The sequence below is a fragment of the Salarias fasciatus genome, chromosome 9, assembly GCF_902148845.1.
Source record: "Salarias fasciatus chromosome 9, fSalaFa1.1, whole genome shotgun sequence".
Lineage (NCBI taxonomy): Eukaryota > Metazoa > Chordata > Actinopteri > Blenniiformes > Blenniidae > Salarias > Salarias fasciatus.
The window spans coordinates 24,011,207-24,030,731 of NC_043753.1; the positions used below are offsets into that span (position 1 = coordinate 24,011,207).

The following is a 19,525-nucleotide window of genomic DNA, read 5'->3' on the forward strand; positions in this document are numbered from 1 at the left end:
TTCCACGTGTTTCGGACAGAGCTGACATGTCTGAGATCTGCTGCCAGCCACACGAATAACCTCACCCTGTCATTCCCATCCAGACAGAAATCTTTCCTCAGTGGAGGAAAGAGATCCATCAGAATAACTCGACAGTGATCTACAGGGAATCTTCGCTTTGACTTGACGACTGGACACAAACCTGGCAGGACGTTTTACAGTCCGCCGCCCTCGTTTGGACCTGATCAATACGACTTATAGATCATATTTATACACAAAAGATGTGGCTGAGAGGTAAAACTACCTGTAGAGGTGTGCTTCATTCTAAAACTGTCAAACATTCTGTATACTTGCTATACGTGTATTTGCAGCTATGTCGTTTTTGTGCACTAGGGGGCAGTGGTGAGTGAGTGAATTTCATAGTAAGAGCTGTTTACTGTTCAATCTGCCATCTTTCTTATTGGACTGGAAAGAGACGAAATACTGGATTTCAGAGCCAGAATGTGAACAGTTTCACAGAAATGCAGCTGGACAAGCTGGGGCTAGCTGGTTAGCATGCTAGCTTTAGCACTGGCATGTCATCATCTACTGTTTTTTTGTTTTTAATTATCCTATTTTTTAGGTGTCAGTGAAAATTTTTTATTTGTATTGGAGTGAATTTTATTGTTATTTTACACGCTTAAGTTCAAACAGGAAAAAAAGTGTATTGTTGTTGACGTCATGTTTGTTTTGTCTAAGCTAAGCTAATCACTTCCTTCGTGAACCAGAGGTCAAAACCTCGGCTCCTCCTTAAGAACAGACAAAACATCCTTCAGTCTGGAACATTAAAACACCTCTTTCCTGCAGACGGTGTCTGTCCTTTCAGGAAGTTTTGCTGATTTTTACTAAGTTCTTTGATATTTGGAGACGTAGTTGATCAGGATTTGGAGTGAGGAGGTGGATTCTGTTGGTTTTTAGGGTGGAGCAGCTTCTCTCACACTAACATGAGGGACTCGTGTCGGCCAGCGGCGCCTGTAGCGAGGATGTGCTGCTGGAAGCAGAGCCGTCTGGTCGATGTTTAGCATTATGCGCTAAAATCTGACACAGCCCAGCATGTTCGCACTCAGGTTTTCTTCTTCCCTGCAGGTACAACGCCGTGTTCTGGGCTGAACGCTCCTGCTGGATCACTGCGGTGGTCGAAGAGCTGCATATGAACACTCCAGCGAAATTCCAACAGAACCACCGACAGACCATCACGACAGGCTGAGATTAACTCCAGATTGGGTCTGTCAGTCTGTAAGAAGATGAAATCTTCCATTATTGAAGGGTTTTACTTTACGAGACGTATCATTTCTTGTGTTTCTCTTCCAGTCGTGTGATTTACTGTTTGGCTGCAGGTGAGCTGCGATGCCGCCGCGGCGCCTATAGACCCGACCCGTCCGTGTACGTTCAATAAATAAATGATTGGTGAAGTCTTGAAACCCCTTCTCACATAAATTGCTCATGACGCCTATATCATTTTTACGATCAAAACCCGGCTAATAAGCGCGGCTTTTTCACGCTCTTCATCAGATTGTGAAGGAGATACAATAAAAATATTATCTTCGCCCATACCTCATATGTATTATTAACTACCGGAGAGGAGATTCTCTCATATCTCATTACCCATAAAAAAGGCCCGTATAACGGTGAGTTTAATATAACACCCTTGCTCATTGCTGTGGAAAGAGTCGTGTTCTTTTTAATAGAGCCGGGAGTGATACCGTGTTTTTCTCCGCTTGAGAAATGTGGATTTCGAGCGGCTCAGACGTGTCGGTCGAAGTTTTTGTGTCTTTCCCGGCGCCTCCGCTGCCCACACGGCCGTCTGGCGGAGGCGCGTCCGCCCCGAGCGGGGGCGGGGCGCCATCCCGCGCTTCGTTAGAAATGTTCTACACGTGCCGCGCCAAAGTGATATGTAAGCAAAAAAGAAACCCAATTGAGAACATGCTGCTTTGCCACGGCACTGCTCGCTGCTCCGCCGCGCCACAAGCATGCCTCATTACCTTCAAAGAGCATTTTCAAACAGCAGTTTGGGAGCTTTGCCAACATCGCTTTTCCTTTTTTTTTTTCTTTTTCCCAGGGAAATTTTCAAAACAATTTGGTTTTGCCATCTTTATTTTGTGATTTAAGCTTTGAATAATTAATGACCTCCCCGCTTCGCCTCATCGAGGAAACGATTCCCCCCCCCCCCCCCCCCCCCCCACCCCCCCACCCCTCCCTCCACCCGGCCTACTGTCAGCGGCAAAGAGAGCCACAATAAATATAAAGATATCATTTCACACAGGTGTAATGTTCAAGCGTGAGGACTGCAAGTAATTACCAATAAAGGGCGAGTCATTAGCCCCGAGTGGTCGCGAGCGCCAGGAACAACATATTGAGTGTCATCGACTGGATTAATCAATTTTACAGCCTTTGCTTGCTTTTTATTTGGTTTTTGCAGGTAGGACAGTTTAGCATCCCCGAGCTGCAGGAAAGAGAGGAGCATTCAGCACATTCTCCGGACGCATAAAGCTTCGGGGGTTATGTCTTTCCAGGAGGGGCGGGGGAACGGCGAGCCCAGTTTAAAGACAAACGTGCTCGACCACATGTAACTCAATTTGCTTAAATATCCTGCGACTTGGCTGCGTTATCGGCCGGCTCAGGACTCAAGTTATTTATTTATTTTCTTCCTCCTCTGCGCCGAAGCAGAGATGCAATTATAGATGCTCTGTTGTATGTAGAGGATGTGTTTGCGTTTCCACGCATGCATGCTCACTCGCAGCGGGTGGACAGGCTGGATTCGGTCGGGTGGACACCGACCCCCCGCCGCCTCGTGACTGATAGCTGTCCTGCAGGCAGCGCTCACCTGGCCCCCCCCTCCCCAGACCCCTCACCTCTCCCACCTCACTGTAAAACCTCTGTCTTGCCTTTTTGCGTTTTATTTCCTGGGCCGACTTCAAACGGAACCCGGAATGCGGCGTCTTAAAATACGTGAACTCGTTAGAGACGGCGGCCGCCGTCCAAACGTCCCACTTGTGCCTGAGTACAGACCCCCCCCCCGATCCAGGACTTTTCCGACATGGCTTTGCGATGAATAATAAAGTGGGATCATCGTTCCGCCGCTGCCAAAGCAGACGGCGAGCTTTCCAGGCAGACATGACATGAACCGCAGTAACACCGGTGCAGGGGAAGCTTTTGTTCCATAACCTTCCACTGCAGGTCTCCCGGGGAGTTCCTCCTGCTCGCAGAAGAGACTTTTTCCAATGGCGAAACATATTTTCCCCGTTGTGATGCTGAGTGTATCTGAAGGTCTGAGCCATAAAATTCAATGAGGTGCAGATGAAGGGCCTTGAATGACACAGTGAGCTACGAGTTTGTCCAGTTGGAAAACATCCGTTACGAAGCTAAGGACCTCGCTGACAGACAGGTTCATGAGAATCCGTGGCTTTGGTTGGCTCTGATGGGGGGAAAAAAAAGTAAAAAACAAAACACTAAGGTTGTACAATACGTGAATATATTTGACCAATCAGAGTGATTTTGTGGATAAAAGATTCTGTGTCAGTGCAATATTTCAACATTACATCTCACCTGGAACCAAAGAACAAAGGTCTGATGAGTATATGTCCAAGAAACTGTTGAAGTGACAACCTTCGTATGAATAACAGACATTCCAGTGAATCAACAATATTTCTCCAGACTCTTCACTGACTGAGACCCTGCAGGAGAACTGTACAGCTGAGTGATGAGAAACCAGGTGAAAAAGTTAAACATGCACCAATTCTCCCGCATGTACAGCTTAAAGCAAACATGCTAACCCTGCATCAGCTTGAACAGAGAACGAGGCAGACTGCAGCCTTCAAACGAGAGAAAGCAAAGAAAACCAGACGTTTACAAAACCCAACTGTTGCAAAAGCCCCTGAAGTGGCCTTCAAACATCAGAGCCTTTCTTCAGTGGGAGTTTTTATTCCAACCGTTAGGAGTTGAACCACCGTCCGCCACCGTCTTCCTGCTGCAGTTGCTCCTCGGTGTCGGCGGGTCGGCAGATGCCGCCGCTCTCCGCGCACAGATGTGTTTATCTGTTTTTGTCTGGCATTCCACGTCGAGTGTCGGGGGTCAAACGTAGCGACCCGGTCTGCCGTGGAGTCGCCGCCACTGACGCACCAGAATCTGATAGAAGTGGACCCCCCCCCCCCCCCCCCCCCCCCCCCCCCCTCCTCCCGGGCTCGCTCTGTCTCTGCCCCTCTCTCTCCTGCAGAGATAAAGAGAGCTGACTGGGATCCCCAGGGGCCGAATCAAAGAAGACCCCTCGGCGGCCGGCCGGAGGGGGGGGCGGCGGGCGAGGGCCGCTTCCAGGTTCAAAGGCCTTTATCACCTCTGGAAGCTGACCACAGCCAGCTGCCGTGGACGCGCTGCTTTGATTGTCTCCTCGTCCTCTTGTCTCTGGCAGCTCTTATCCGCCATGCTAACGGCTGCTAGCTTTGATAGTGTCGACGGGAAGCAGCCGAGCCTCGCTCAGACGGACGTACACACACTCTGAATAGTGTCCTCCATTGCGGGCGCAGTGTTCGATGCCCTTCTTTGAATCGTTATAAAACTCGTCTCCCATTTTTTTTTTTTTCCTCCTCTGGTTTGTTTTTTGGTTTTCGTCAGTGTGACTGAGACGCCGGTGCAAATCAAGCTAATGACAGCGGACGGCGATGCCAGCCAATTTATTCCCTGACAGCGGATCACACTGCGGCGGGGGAGAGCGTTGAGGGGATGTTGGAGGAGGGCAGCGAGCCTCATTGGCTTTCCTGTGATGTCCTCCACCGCTTTGAAGATGTCCTCCAGCTCCATTCACCTTTGAATTCTTATCACGGCCCAATAGATCAGTAGTGAAATATACCCTCAAAAGTTATGAATTCATGAATTTTACACAGGAATATCTTTCACCAAGTCCATATCACCAAGGGGAAAGTTCCCTCGCTCAGAGGCAAAGTTGCAGCGTGAAATAAAAAAAAAGAAAACTGCAGAGATAGTGGCATTGATATTCCACGCTAACGCCGGCGTCATGTTGCCTGGAATTAACTTCATGTAAGGGAGGGTTTGTGCTTATTTCATATAAAGGTCACCTTTTTATGAGTCCGATCAAGGCTGAGATCATGTATTCGTCTCGGAATAAATAGAAGGCAGCCGGTCGTCTTCTCCCCGTCGGCGTCGGAGGACCGTAAATCTGAGAGTGTGCTGAATGACCGAAAAACAAGCGGCCGTGATTCTCGGTCCTCGGAGACTCCTGCTGGAAATGAGACTTTGTTATTAGTGATGGCTGCACTGTGTCAACACGGCTGAGGCATGTGCTGGAGTGGGAGTGAGCCTGAGCCGCCGCTGCCGCCGCCGCCGCCGCCGCTCTGCTGGGCGTCTTATAAGGACTCCAGCGGTGTGTAAGATCAGGTGTGTGTGCGCCGGGGCGATGCACTCATGTAAAGACATCTCAAACAGCATGTGAGACGTGCAGATAGAGAGCTGAGGTTTCCTTCGCTCCGCCGGTACCCCTGAATGCAGCGTGCTCGGCGCCGTCCGGGTTAACCAGTGACAGCGTGCTGTAAAAGAGTGATTTAGCCCTCCGTCGTCCCGGACTGGGGACGGACGGGGGACGCGGGGGACGGGGGGGACGCGCCAGCCTCCAGTCTCCCCGGGCCGATTGTCCTGCAGGTTGTTTGGGACGGGGAAGCAGCTGAGCTGGAAGTGCGAGACGCGTATTGACAATGGGAACGACACGGCGAGCCCGACGCGCTCGGCGCGGCATCCTCCCGCCTTATCGGGCCGCATCTGTTTCCTGGAGCGGCGGCCGACCGCGGACGCTCGGCCACATGCTCGTCTTCCCCCATGAGTCACTGAGAGCCGGCTCCTCTCATTTATCTCTCCTCACTCCAACAACCATAAACACTTCAAGGATGTTCGCCGTGTCCTCGATAGCCCAGCGTAACAATGGCGCGTCCTAACGCGGACGGCGAGCGGATGTTCGATCCCGGAGCCACGACTTCAACGGTTTGTTACTCGTTCGAGCGCACTTGATGTTTATTTGGAATTCATCCAGCGTGACGTGATGTGCTTCATTCCCAGGGAAGGGCTGGACCGAGGGGCTCCCCGCTTCCTGCCTTTAATTCATCACTTTGACCTTTTTCCTTCGAATACAGGAATACCTTTCCAATAGTGGAAGAAGCGTTTTGACAGTGCCTTAAAATTTAAATAGATTTTAAAAATGATTGTAAAACATAAACTACAGTCAAAAATGATATTAAACACAAATAAGACTGATTTTATTAGAAAAACAATGCTACTTTTGGCTGTTTTTGTGCATTTTGATGATCAAAAATAGGAATACTGGATGACGAAGCCTTCATTTTTATCTAACCTTTTTCTTTTACCACATTATCAGCAAGTTATTTTATTTTTTTGCTCTAATACATGTATAATCGGTAATATAAGTACTTTTTGGCACATGTTTTTGGTGTCCATTATATTTAGTCTTTGTGATTGTAGCTCTACTCTACTTAATTGTTCATGTAGTGAATATTTGCAGTTTACATGCCTTTAAAACCTGCGGAGTTCCTCATGGATCAGTGATAGGATCCATCTGATTTTCCCTTTGATTTCAAACTTAGGTAAATAAATACTGCAGGTCATGTAAACGGTCAAACCATGAGTTCCTCCTCAGACACAGCTGAGTTTGAACTTTATGAGCTGATAAACAAGCGAACCGGATCTGAACTCAGTGAAATCGCAGTTTGATAAGAACTGATTGATAACCTTGAAATGAACCGAACTCCTGCTTCAACAGGTGGTGGAACCGCAGCACACATTTATTCTGAGGACTTCCTGTCTGGATTCCATATTTCAGAAGCACTTAAACTTAAACAGCAGTACACTCAGTCCAGCAGGCGGTGTGTGTGTGTGTGTGTGTGTGTGTGTGTGTGTGTGTGTGTGTGTGTGTGTGTTTGGAGGAAACAGGCTCGTTAAAATGTGAGAACATGAGTTAACCTCACTTAAAAGCAACGTTTGAATGATGATTGTGAACAACAGTGTCTTCCAGCAGTCTGTCTGATGGTCTCCATCTGCCCAGTGTTTCTCTCTCAGGTGGTGTTCAGCATGAGGAGGATTAGAGAGGAGGTCCTCCACCTCCTCCACCTCCTCCACCTCCTCCACCTCCTCCACCTCCTCCACATGCTTCATGCTATCTGTGAGACTGGGGACGGCTCTGGAGGAAATCATATGGCTGGATTGTTTCCTGCAGTTAAATCACAACACGACTGAAGTTCCTCCAGAGGTTTCTGAACTGGAAGTCTGGAAACGGCCACGTCTTTTATTCCTCCTTCAACAGTTATTTTATTAATGCACGAGAATCAATGCGGCACGACGGAAAAGATCGTCCGTGTTAAATCCAAACTCTGTTCCTTCTGAGTCTGCAGGTCCACCTCTAACATTCGTAGCTGTTTCGACTCAGACAAAAAGCCTTTATTTTCTTTTTTCAAACTCGCCCCGCATGTGCAGCGGCGCTCGCCACGGTCTGAAGTGTAAAATCAGTGGTTCCCCGCTGTAATCCTGCTAATTGCTCTTCAGCCGTTACATAATTCGGCTGAACAGTTTATCATTGACTCAGGGATTCTGCCGTCTCGGCTCCTGGATTATGCAACCGCCTCCTTCTGGGAAGAACATTCAGCATCTATTGAGTATTGTAAACCTGGGCTCAGAAAACAGCTTGTGTATTGTTATTTTCTTTATCGACGAGGCTTCTCTTTATTTGTTTTGTCTTCTGTTTCGAGGCGCAGAAAGGCCCAGTCAACAGTAGTTAATTACATGATACAGGGAAAAGTTTCGAGTTTCTTGAACTTTTAGAAGCAAAAACAAGAATCACAAGATGATCTCAGACGTGGCTGTTTGCAAATATATGCATACAAAGTCAAGTTTTCCACGTTGTAGTGATTCTGAAACGAGTTTTTAAACATCTGCTCTGACATCTGTCTGGCTGCTGAGCCAGTCCGCGCATTTCTGCTGTTATTTCGGCCCAAATACACGATAAAGAGGGTGAGAGTGTTGGCTCCCGCAGCGGCGGATCAACTCAAACCCTCATTAGAGCCGCTCGCTCCGACCTCTGCTTGCGAGGGCTTTTTGTGTTTTTTTTTTTTTTTAGGGATGGAATAAAGAAGTAAACAGCGAAACAACGCCAAGGACAGAGACGGAGCGCGGCGCGAGGAGAGGGCGGTCATTTGTAACATTGTGCCGGGAGCGTTTTAAACTGGAGGTGGAGATGTAGAGCCGGGTTCTGCGCCCAGCGTGGACGCTCGGCGGGATGTAAATGAGACCTTGATTGCATTAGTAACCATTTTCTCTCTCTGACGCGCGGCACATACAGATGTTAAGGATCTGTACGCCGCCCCATCGCCCCCACCCTCCCCCGGAACTGCCCTGCTGGGGTTAAAGCGCAGTGAACGAGTGCAGCTGGGAGAGATTTCCCCCTCCCTCCCTCCCTCCGCCTCTGCACCGCTTCAGCTTTACTCATTTTTTCTCCCTCGTCCAACACAATGGGACGGCCTGCCCTCACCTGACCCCGACACACACACACACACACTCACACACACGCACACACTCGGGTCCAGGGCGTAAAAGGTTATGGCCGACGTTTGTTACCGTAACCCAGCTGGACTCGTTAGCCGGAGTTCTGATCCACATCCACACAAACGTCTTCAAAACAAGAACATCCGAAACGGGTCGGAGACACGAAGCGTAACTTTCTGTCCATCTGGAAAACTGTTTAAAACTGAGACTGAAACAGAAAACAGCCCGACGTTGGTTATAGATAAAACATTACTGTCAGGACAGGAGCAGATGAACCTGAGCTCTTTATTTGGTTCTCTTTTATTCTGAGGAAATGCGTGTAAAGGTCACTGATTTTCTACTTCCAGTCAGGAATAGTTCAGGTTCTGTTTACATGACAACAAATACGGGAGTCTATTTTTGATGAACAGCATCATAAACATTAAACAAACATTATTTTCTTTTGTCTGTTCCCGTATCTTTTCCATACTGATTCACTCGTTATATTGTGTTTAATATTGCAGTTATATCAGCTGATAAATCACAATTCAGTGTTCTAAATACACAGCGCTGCCTCCAGGGCGTCACTTCCTGACAGTGTTCCCCCCTCCCTGACCCCCCGCTGAAATAAAATCAGCTTGTTTTCGCCTTCATCCTTCAGCTTGCTGCGCTGCCGTCGCGCTAACCGCCCCGATGAGACTTTCCTTGAGCAATCAGCGAAACGGGGCGGCCGTCTCCGAAGTGCCATCAAGAGGCCGCCGGGCATATGCATGCTCCCCCCGCCCCCCCCACCGCCCCACCTCCACCTCTTCACCCACCCATCTGTCTGCAGAAGCATCGCGGCGCCGCAGAGCCGAGGACAGATCAATGGCGAGGGATTGAGCCCTTCGCAGCCGTCGCTGCGGCGTTTCCGGCGTGATGTACGGCGCGGGCCGGGCCCGGCGCCGCTCCGTAAACACACCTTTTTGCTTTATTTGTTCTGAACCTCCTGCCCGGCCGCTGCTTTTGGCAGTTACTGTCTCACACGGGAGAGCGGGATGATTCATTCCCGTGGCTTTAATGTTGCAGTCCATAAAGCGGCGGCGCTGCCGGGTGTCGGCCCGGAGACATCCGGCCCCTGAGCGATGGGCCATTCGCAGGAAAAATATTATGTTCCCTCATGGCGCCGCGCGTCGTTATATTAGCGGCTCGGCAAATTGAACATTAGACGGCGGCTCAGCTGTCACCGACCACCGCGAGAATGAGAGTTACCAGTTTGGTCAATTCCGCCGTGCACTTAAGTCCCGCCCGCCGCCACTTCAGCTCTGGAACCTGATTCCAGCGCTCCATCCGACCCAGCATCGCCGCTAATACGACAATTACACACTCGCTCGCCACAAGCCCTCTCAGCTAATGACGGGAGATGGCGGTTAATCGCATCCTCGCGCGGGGATCAGGGCGGAGCCGGAGCCTCGCCGTAACCTGCCGGCGCAATCACGGCGTTCAGGACACTTCAGCGAAAAGGCGAGACGAGCCGCCGCTGAGAACCGCGGCAGTTCACAGGTCAAACGCAGGGCGGCGGACTTGCTCAAGGGCTCTTCCTCTTACGTTCCGCCCACTCAGAACCGGGCTCGTTCTCGTCGGCGTCCTTAACTGGCTCGGAGCGTTTCCATTGGCCAGGGCGCCGCATGTGGTTTATCCATATGGAACGACGGAGGAACACATGTTCGCCAGGGCGCCCAGTTCACAGGATCAGCTGTCCTCCGTGACCAACATCTGCTCGCCTGACGGCGCCCCGGGCGGCACTCCAGCCAGACCGACAGATTCGGAGCACACACACAGCGTGCGGGGCACACACACAGCGTGCGGGGCACACACAGCGCGCAACAAACATCCACGGGCCATATGGCCGTCCAGGCGCTGCACACATGCCGCTTTTTTCTTCCATAATTGCATATAAAAGTAAAGTGGCAGGAAAAAGGTGCTCTTAAGTCCAGATCGTCTTCAAGTCACAAAACCCTTCATGCCGCGCTTAATCGCATTGCGCATCCATAACAGCTTTTAGACCAGTTAATTATTTCCAAATCTTAAACAAATACATAAGGTACAGCCAGAAATTGGATTTCAATGTGCAAGTCAGGCCTCTGGAGGCCGACGCCGCTGCTGCTCTGTATCCATTTTTACTGAGTGTAATCAAATGAGTGATAATGCTGGCTGTGTCTTCTCCGAGATGAGGGGAAATGCAGCATCTTAGAAAGATAAGAAATCAGTTCCTGCTTTTTCTTTCCCCTTTTTGTTTTGATTGGATTACATCTGGGGAGGGTAATCCTTCATAGTGCTCGCTCTGGGAGTCCGTGCAGACCAGAAAATAAATGTAGAAGTGAGGAAGGCGGGAGGAGGAGGAGAGAGAAGGATTTGGAGATTTGAATCCCAAGACGAGCTGAGAAAATCTCAGATGGGGAAGTGAATTAGTGAGTCCACCCTGAGTCCCTCAGTAATGGCTGATGAAGTGTGGCGCAGCGCAGCGCTTCGCGTGGAGGCTGTTTGAGCCAACTCCCCGGTGGAAATTTATCACCTTTAAGGACCATTAGCACATCAACACATCTGGGAACTCTTCTATTATGAAAGAAAAGCACAGCTTCATCAGGCAGGCTCACAGGAGCCGGGCCATGGAGATGAAGAGCGTCTGTCCTGCTTAATATGTGAAGAAACTCAGAGGGACCGTTTGGCAATTGGGTCTGGTTAATTAAAAAATAATGGAAAGAGCTCAACAGGAAAAACACAGCCACGTTTCAAGTGGAAAGGTGTCATTTTAAAAGATTTTTTTATCGTGTCCATGTTCAAAGACAGCGTTCGTATTGCCGCACGAATGCGAAACTTTTCTGAAACGCTGAAGTCACCAAAATGAAAACGCTGTCTGGACAGACGGCCAAGATGCAATGCAGTGACTGTTAAAGGTGCTGTAGGCAGGATTCGGCATCTCCGCCATCTTGCTTAGGGTTACCTAAGCAAGATGGCGATTTGACCCATCTATGATGGCGATTTGAAACCCAGCACAGCCAATCCTGTCCTGTTTTCTCTGACATCACGCCCTTACGCAAGTTAAGCCCCTCCCACAAGAACGTGCAACAAACGCCCCTCGACCAATCACGGTTAGAGCCTCAGGGGCTCTTCTGATTGGTCAAAGATACCTGGAGCTGTCGAGATTCCTTTTCAGCTCAGAACAGAGACAGATGGAAACGCTGCGCCCTCGCGGTAGTGCAGTTATGCTACACTCCTGAAGGATTATCAATGGATACTCTAACATTTAATCCAAAGAAAACACAGAAAAATTAGCATTGACTAGCAAAATCCTGCCCACAGCAGCTTTAACTCTAAAACCGGCAAGACAGGGATGTCAACATGCATAACAGACAGTGCATATCAGAACTGCAGTAAATAGTGAGAAAAAGCCCAGAAAGAATTGAGTCGTTCCACTTCTGATGAGAAGTGCAGATGCATGTGTGATGGAAGTTGTTAATGATGAAGAAAAGTGGCACATCCCGGCCACTGCCGGTGTAAATGACGAGCAGGAGAAAGAACACTGTGTTTCTGGAAAGAACAAATCCGCTCCTGTGCCTTTCTTGCAAAGCACATCATTGCATTTCACATATTTTCCATATGTCGTGCAGCTCTGCTCTCTTCCCGCAGAAACTTCCCAACAGTTATGAGCAACGCCACTTGAAAAGAGATTCTGGCTGAAAACAGCGACACGTTTCGAATTCCTGACGTGACTGTAAAGACTTCTTTCCAGTGTCAGAGTCTGCAGGGGCGTGTTTTTGGTTGAATGGGTAAATGAAATGACATTTAGAAACACAGTCAGAGGAGTTTCCTGGTGTCATTTCTCACATGAAGGTCGGAATAGCTGGAAGTATTAAAAAATATTAAATAGTTGTAGAAGACGGTTGGATAGCTGCAGAAGGATTTAATAACAGCGATAAAGCAGTATGCTCATTTTTCTTCTTTCTTTCTGAGGTAAAATTATAATCATTAATTCCACAACAAGACGTGTGAATCTTGGCGGACAGTGAAACGGACAAACCTCCAGACAGAGGCTGGAATAATAATTAAAATAATTTCTTTTGATTTGAGAGCCAAACATGGCCTGATCATGGATAAATACACCAAAACAAACTGAGAACTCAAACTGAAATGGCGGGTTTTACGCTCGTCTCAGTATCAGAGTGTCTAGAGGCGCAAAGCACAAATTCTCAGCCAGTTTAAAAAGAGAGTTTTATTTCTATCAAATCTGCAGTCGATAGGCAGCAGTGAGAAGGTCTCAGGAATAAAGACTGAAAATGTTTTTATTAAGCAGTCATTGTTAAGTTATTGTGCTAAATGTTTAGTGCTGGATGATTAGGTCTAATTGCAACAATAAAGCCAAAATTCAACGTCTCGGGATTATGGGAAAACTTCTTTCATTCTTTCATTTGTTTATTTCATTCTTTGAAATGAATGAAAAGGAGCAGAATTTAATAAATCTTATAATGTCTGCCCCTACCAACATAAAATAATTGACGAAACAACAGTTTACGTCAAGGTTTGCTTATAGACACAACCACTTCACAAGATATTTACAAAATCAAAGTATTATAATTTCTCGTTATACAGCAGGATCATATCTTTTTAATAATTCTTCTTTTAAACATTTCTTGAAACTATAAATGGACGGAGACATTTTAATTTTACAGTCAAGATTATTCCATAGACTGACTCCTTGGATTGTGATGCATCTTTTTTTTGCTTTGGTTCTTGACTCTGGTAATGAAAAGACTTCCGCTGCTTGTAATTCATATTGACTTTCTCTCTTTTTACATATGTCTTGCCAATGATCTGGTAATATTTCTCGTTTTAAGGAGATTGAGTTCTACCAATTCATTGAATTTTAAACATTTCAATTGTTTAAATATTGGATTTGTGTGATCCCTGTATCCACTTCCATTTACCACACGAATGGCTGTTTGTGTCAGGAAAAGAGGTTCAATATAAGTTTTACAGGCACTTCCCCATATTTCAATTCAATAGGTCAGATATCGAACAATCAATGAGTTGTACAATAGAAACAGTGATTTTTTTGACCTTATGCAACACGGCAATGGTTTGTGAAACCTTTGTTTTAACATGTTCTATATGAGATTTAAATGTTCGATGTTCATCGATCAAAACACCTAAAAACTTGATTTCATTTGCCCTTTCGATTGCAGTACCCTGTACAGTCAATGTTGTGTCAACATCTTTGCTCCTACAACTAAAAATCATATATTTTGTTTTACTAATATCTAAAGACAGTTTGTTAGCGTTGAACCATCTCATAATATTCTCAAACTCATTCTCTACAAATGCGTAATACTTCATTTACATTTTCACCAGTATAAAACAAAGTGGTGTCATCCGCAAACAAGATACATTTTAGTGAACTGGAAACAGTCACGATATCGTTCACATAGAGCAGGAAGAGTGTTGACTTGGAACTGTCTGGAAGAAAAGACCAGAGCCAGGAATCAAACCGGGCTCCTCTCACGGTGAGGCTGACCAGCAGCTACAGCTTTGATTCGCTGATAAGTTTTTGACCGTCTCGGGTCCGCTCGGCCGGTGTGTGAGCGTCGGCTCGGTGATTGGCCTGTCCGGGCGGCACGGCGGCGGCGGCGGCCCGAGGTCTGAGCGGCGCTGAGAGCAGCTGTCTGGGTGACGGATCGACCTCTGGGGACGTGAGTCTGACTCCGACCGCTGCGCCGGACGCCGAGGGAATGAAGGACATGAGCCGCCGCTGACAGACCGTCGTCTTCCTCGTCTGCTGCAAACCAGACGAGCATCACTTTCTCCTGACGCCCGACAGGCCGCAGTGGGCGGCGGTTAAAACGTGGCGAAGGAGCGTTTTCTTCACGTCTTCTTCAGCTTCAAACAAGTCAAAATGAGCAAATACGGGAACATTATTTATTTTAAAGTTGTGCCAAGGTTGGAAATTATATTTTCTTAGCAATAAAAAGAGAAGCACTTCTTCACATGCTTCCTAATCTGACATCAAATCAGAATTTCTCCTCCCCCACAAAGCGTTCCTGCTTTCTGCACTTTCCTGTCAAGAAACAAACGCTTGTCAACGAGGCACATCTTTCTTCTGTAGTGGTCCTCAGATAATAGGCCAGATTTGCAGAGACTGAGAACTTGTTTACATTCTTTGAGCCCTTGTCACAAAGTGCAGAGCCGCCCGGGGTGAAATGAGTCATTGACTCCTTTCGGGTCACGTCAGGTATGCCTGCGCCGCGAGCGCCTTGGTATGCAGCCTGTGCAGACCTGCCTCGCCGCTCGCTCCCTGCGCTCGCGCTGGAATTAATACACGCTCACATTCTCCACACATCATCATTACTTCGCAACACAAACATTTAATCCCGGCGCAACGCCGACCCGAGCAAATTATCCCGGGTCTCGTTCCATCAGCCCCTAAACGAGACGATATTGAATTAGATTATGCCGGAAAATGAGGTGTTCACGCCAATTGAAAGCAATCAAGGTGGTGGAATCGAAGGATAATGAAAGCCTCTCCAGCTAATCCCAGCCTTCAGAGGGCTCTTTGACTAATGGCGGCCGTTTGTCAGGTGAATAACGATGACACCCGCCGACAATAAGGACGAGCCGTGAGCTACAGTGGAGAGGTTAACGGTTCGGCGGCGCTCTGGCTCAAAGGTCTATTGACCAATATTTACCTAGTGCATGTCTGCTCACACTGATCGCTGCTACTAATCCAATTTTATGTATGGATTTCTGCCAAGGTCGCCTGACAAGGGTGTGAGAGCGCGAGTTATCCAGGGTAATCAAAATCCCAGCAGCAGGTAAGCAAGTAAATAATCAGTGTCGAACATGTAGTCTGCTGCGGCGGTGCGCTTCGGCCCGCATTAGGCCAAACAAGGCTCAGGAGTAATCACTGGCTCAGGCTTTTCTGGGCTCAGAGTGACAGCTCCCCTAAATATGGAATAAATTAGCTCCATCTTTCCATTCATATAAATCTCATCTGGTGTCGCTGGAGGCTCGGCTCAGTGCGCCCGGTGTTTCCACCCAGACCGGAGGATCTGAGCAGCTCGTCCAGATATTAACACGATCCCTGTCGTCTGCATGAAAACTTTCGTCGTTTGTGTTTCTACTGATTGAATCCAAAGCTGTTAGATGTATTTCAGTCTGTTCCAGATGATTCCAGAAAGGCAGACTCTGGACGGTACGTTTAATCAAATGTTCCTTCGGCTGGATTCTTCTACGAACACGGTTAGAATCCAGCAGTTCAGCTCTGTTATGTAAGACGAGCACACTACAGACACTGCTGCTGGCTGGACTCGGGGTGGGGGGGTGGGGTGGGGGGGGTCTGGCGGCCCACTGACCGATAGCATCTGGCCCACAGAGGCAGCTGCTTCTCGTCTGCCGTCGGGCCAGGAGCTCGGGGTGTGAATCCAGTTCTCCTCCAAGTCACTGCGGTGGCACGAAGAGAGGCGTTCCTACAAACCCACCGAACGGAGAGAATCCACAGAGAGAGGCTCGTCCATCCCTTCACTGCCATCCACTCCGAAGGCCCTCCGCCCGCCTCCACATCTGGCTCCTCTGAGAGGAATCTGCCACAGCCATCTCAGCCATGTCAGGAATTTACTCCAAATTATTGTTTTGTTCTTCTGCTCCTGAGTGTGTTACATTATACATACGTGTGTGTGTGTGTGTGTGTGTGTGTGTGTGAATGCATGGCTGCAGGCGAGGGAGTAGTGAGGGAGTTCCCCCACATCTGTTCACCATAAGCGCTTGTTGACAGCAGCTCTCCTCTCTTCTCTCTGCCTCGCTCTCCCTCTTCTGCCGCCGCTGCTCCTCGAACGCAGCGCCGGCCTGGTGTTTCCTCCACGGCCGCTCTGGAAGGAGAGGTCAGGCTCGCCGCCGTCGATAAGACCTCTATAAGGCACCGGCCGGCGGGGGAATATGATGTGCTTCTTTTATTAAACTTCTTCCATCCAATATTTCTCATCTGCGTGTGAATAATTCTCTTTTAAAAGAAAAATGCACGCAGCAGATTAATCCTCATTCTGATCTGATTACCAACACAACAACAACAAAGCTGCTGCAGCTCAAAGCCACATTTTTAATAAATAAGTCTGAAAATGTATGATTCATTTCCTCAGCAGCACCAGGGAGTGTGTGTTAGTGTGTGTTGCTGTGTGTGTCTACATGTTTTAGCCACGTAGCTGATAAGAAGCGATTGCACACGGTCCACTAAGTAGTTATCTGAAGTTAAGACTGGAGTGTTTCTGTAGCAGGATTGAAAGCCACCCAAGCCTGTAATTGGGAAAAGGGCCATTTGGACCGTCCGGCTTGTCCATTTGTTTTTAAAAGGGGAAGAGCGATCGATGAGCAGCATTAAGGCGATCTGTGAGAGATCTAAATGGTTCCACGGGCCTCCAATCTTTACTTCCTGCTCCAGAGATACGGGCCTTTAACGATTGGTCCGGGCCCGGAGATAGAACGAGAGGCCGGGGAGGCGGCCAATCAGATGGGACCAATATCAGGCGACACCTTCCTATTGACCCCGCTGTTCCTGCCTTGTTTAAAGACGCTCTGAGTTAAGATCTGGCATCGGGGTCAGTCGCACACAAACAAATCAACAACAAGCAGGTAGCTGACTCGCACCGCTGCCTGTTCCCGCCGTGATTGCGCCGCTAATTACCTCTGGTGTAATGACTTTTAGTGGAAAGGCGTAATTGAAGTGCTCTGCTTCCATTATAGTCTTCCGGGTGATTTTTTTTTTTTCTGGCACGACAATCCTCTTGCCGGATTGAACGGCTTCACATCTGTGTTCTGGCTGACATGCCGGCAGCTCCGCCGCGGCCTGGAAGCGTATCGATCCATCTCGCCGGGTATTGACAGGCTGCCGTGCAGACCGGTGGGTGGCAGCCGCTCCGCAGGAAAATGAAATATCAGCCTCCCAGAGTTCACCAAAAAACAAGCCGCGCGTGATTCTTTAGAATTAATTTCCGCGCGGCGTTCTTCTGGAAGCTGGATGCACACCTGCTCCGGCGACGGCGGCGCAAACTGCTGGAGCCGCGCAAATGGGTCCTCCGAGGACGCCGCCGTCTCTCCGCTCTCCACCCGACTGTGAAGTTCTCCAACAGCTGCTAGACAATAAAAAAGTGAGTGCAGTGGGGCCGCGATCGCAAACGCGTTCCAGAGGTTTTATGGAGGGAGGAAAAATAATCGTACGGCGAGCGACCCGCTCCGTTTATGGACTCACCTCCTCGAGTTCACCCGGACTCATCGGGATTTATGAAAATGTGTTCATATGTTCTCCTCTTAAAATGCTCAGATTAATGTGACGACATCAGGACGAATCAACAGGGGTTTAAAACTGAATGATATGTTAAGATCAGAAGGAGACAGCAGCTCTGCAGCTCTTCCATTGATATGAAGTCTTTATTGTGAAAATGTCTTTGAATAGACTCAGCAGATATCTTTACAAAAAATGTTTCTAAAAAATGAATAAATTCAATTATTTGACACATTTTTGAGTGCCGGTTACAGAAAATTGTCTAAAATGCCAGAGAAGAAGCGGTGATAATGAGGTGTCAGCCTGGTAATTGGCTGTTTTGTTGCATGTCTGTGTGGTTATATGAAGAAATCTGCTGAAATTGGTCTTTGCCTGATAAAATATGGCACTTTTAACAACAAAAGCTTAAAAAAAAAAAGTGATTTGCTGGGCTTCACTTTGCGGAAAGTTATATTTTTCAAAAGTACAGGGTTTAGCCCGTTCGCACTCTCAGTGCTTCAGCCTCGCTACAGAAACACAGCCGCCGCTACATCTTTAATAGCCAGAGGTGTTTCTTTCACTGCACTGGAAATCTATCAGAAATCTCTCTGCTGCCCCGTGGCTGAGCGAAGGCAGGCTTTATGTAAAGACGGAGTAAATTAAATATACATTAAGAGTTCTTTTTTTAAAACGAGAGCGCTTCCCATCCTGTTGCCAGGCTGTATCTCAGTGTTTGAACTGAAGCTGCTGCCCTGCAGAGAAAACGCTTCATCCACTTCATCCGGTCACGACCTGAAGTTCAGGACGACCGGTGAGGGATTTCGCGAAGACCGGCTGGTAAACAGAGCGCTGCGGCTCAGCTCCCGACTTCCTCCTCTTCGCTTCAGAGCGAGGAGCTCAGCGACTGCAACGTCCAACTGAGGAGCAGGAGAGGAACCAGCCGGAGACGTTCAGGCATCTGTTTACATGACAACGTTTCAAAAGTTTCAGATTTAAATGGAAACACTTCGAAAACGATTGAAATGCTGAAACTGATGTATTCAGCATTCCGGGCCACTAGTTGGTGCTGTTGTTTGCTTTTGTCATAAAACCGCGGGAAGCAATACACTCTAACATCAACAATGGAGAACGCAGGCATTCACAAGGACAGAACGCCAAGTCGGATTGTTATTACGGTGACTGTCAAACTCTAGAACTGCCAGAACCAGGAGAATCTGGACCAGAACCAGGAGCAGGAGAACCTGGACTGGGAGTCAAGACAGTCTGGAGGAAAGCATTGCTCTGACTGTCCACCTACTGAGTATGTGCAGAAAAACTTTCTACAGCGCATCCACAGCAGGATCCACGGGAGATTTCCTCAATAAAACCTGAAGGACACAACAGAAGCATCTCTGTTTCCTCCACATGTTCTCGTTGTTTGGGTAAACGGAACACTCCCTTCACCCTTCAGCAAAACTAACTGAACCTCTGAAGCGGCGGCGAGCGTCCAGCAGAGATCCACTCTCTCTCCACAATCCACTTACTGTTCGGTTTTCAAACCTTTGGCGGAGCCCGGCTCCCCCCCAGAGCCTCACACAGCTTCTCACACCAGCAGCATTACATCTGAAAATCTGAAAACCGACATCGAAGCGTAACATTGGCGGATTTTCCGTCTGAGAACCTCGGCTGACCTTATCTGCTCTGCCAATTAGA

General features: G+C 48.2%; 1 long non-coding RNA gene across 1 annotated transcript; it reads left to right on the forward strand.

Annotated features, from left to right (window-relative positions):
* Positions 1–273: 273 nt before the first annotated feature.
* LOC115394046 (uncharacterized) lies at positions 274–19,154 on the forward strand. Its single transcript, XR_003932004.1, has 3 exons — positions 274–285; positions 3,413–3,417; positions 19,066–19,154. It is a non-coding gene; the product is annotated as an uncharacterized LOC115394046 (long non-coding RNA).
* The last annotated feature ends 371 nt before the right edge of the window (positions 19,155–19,525 follow it).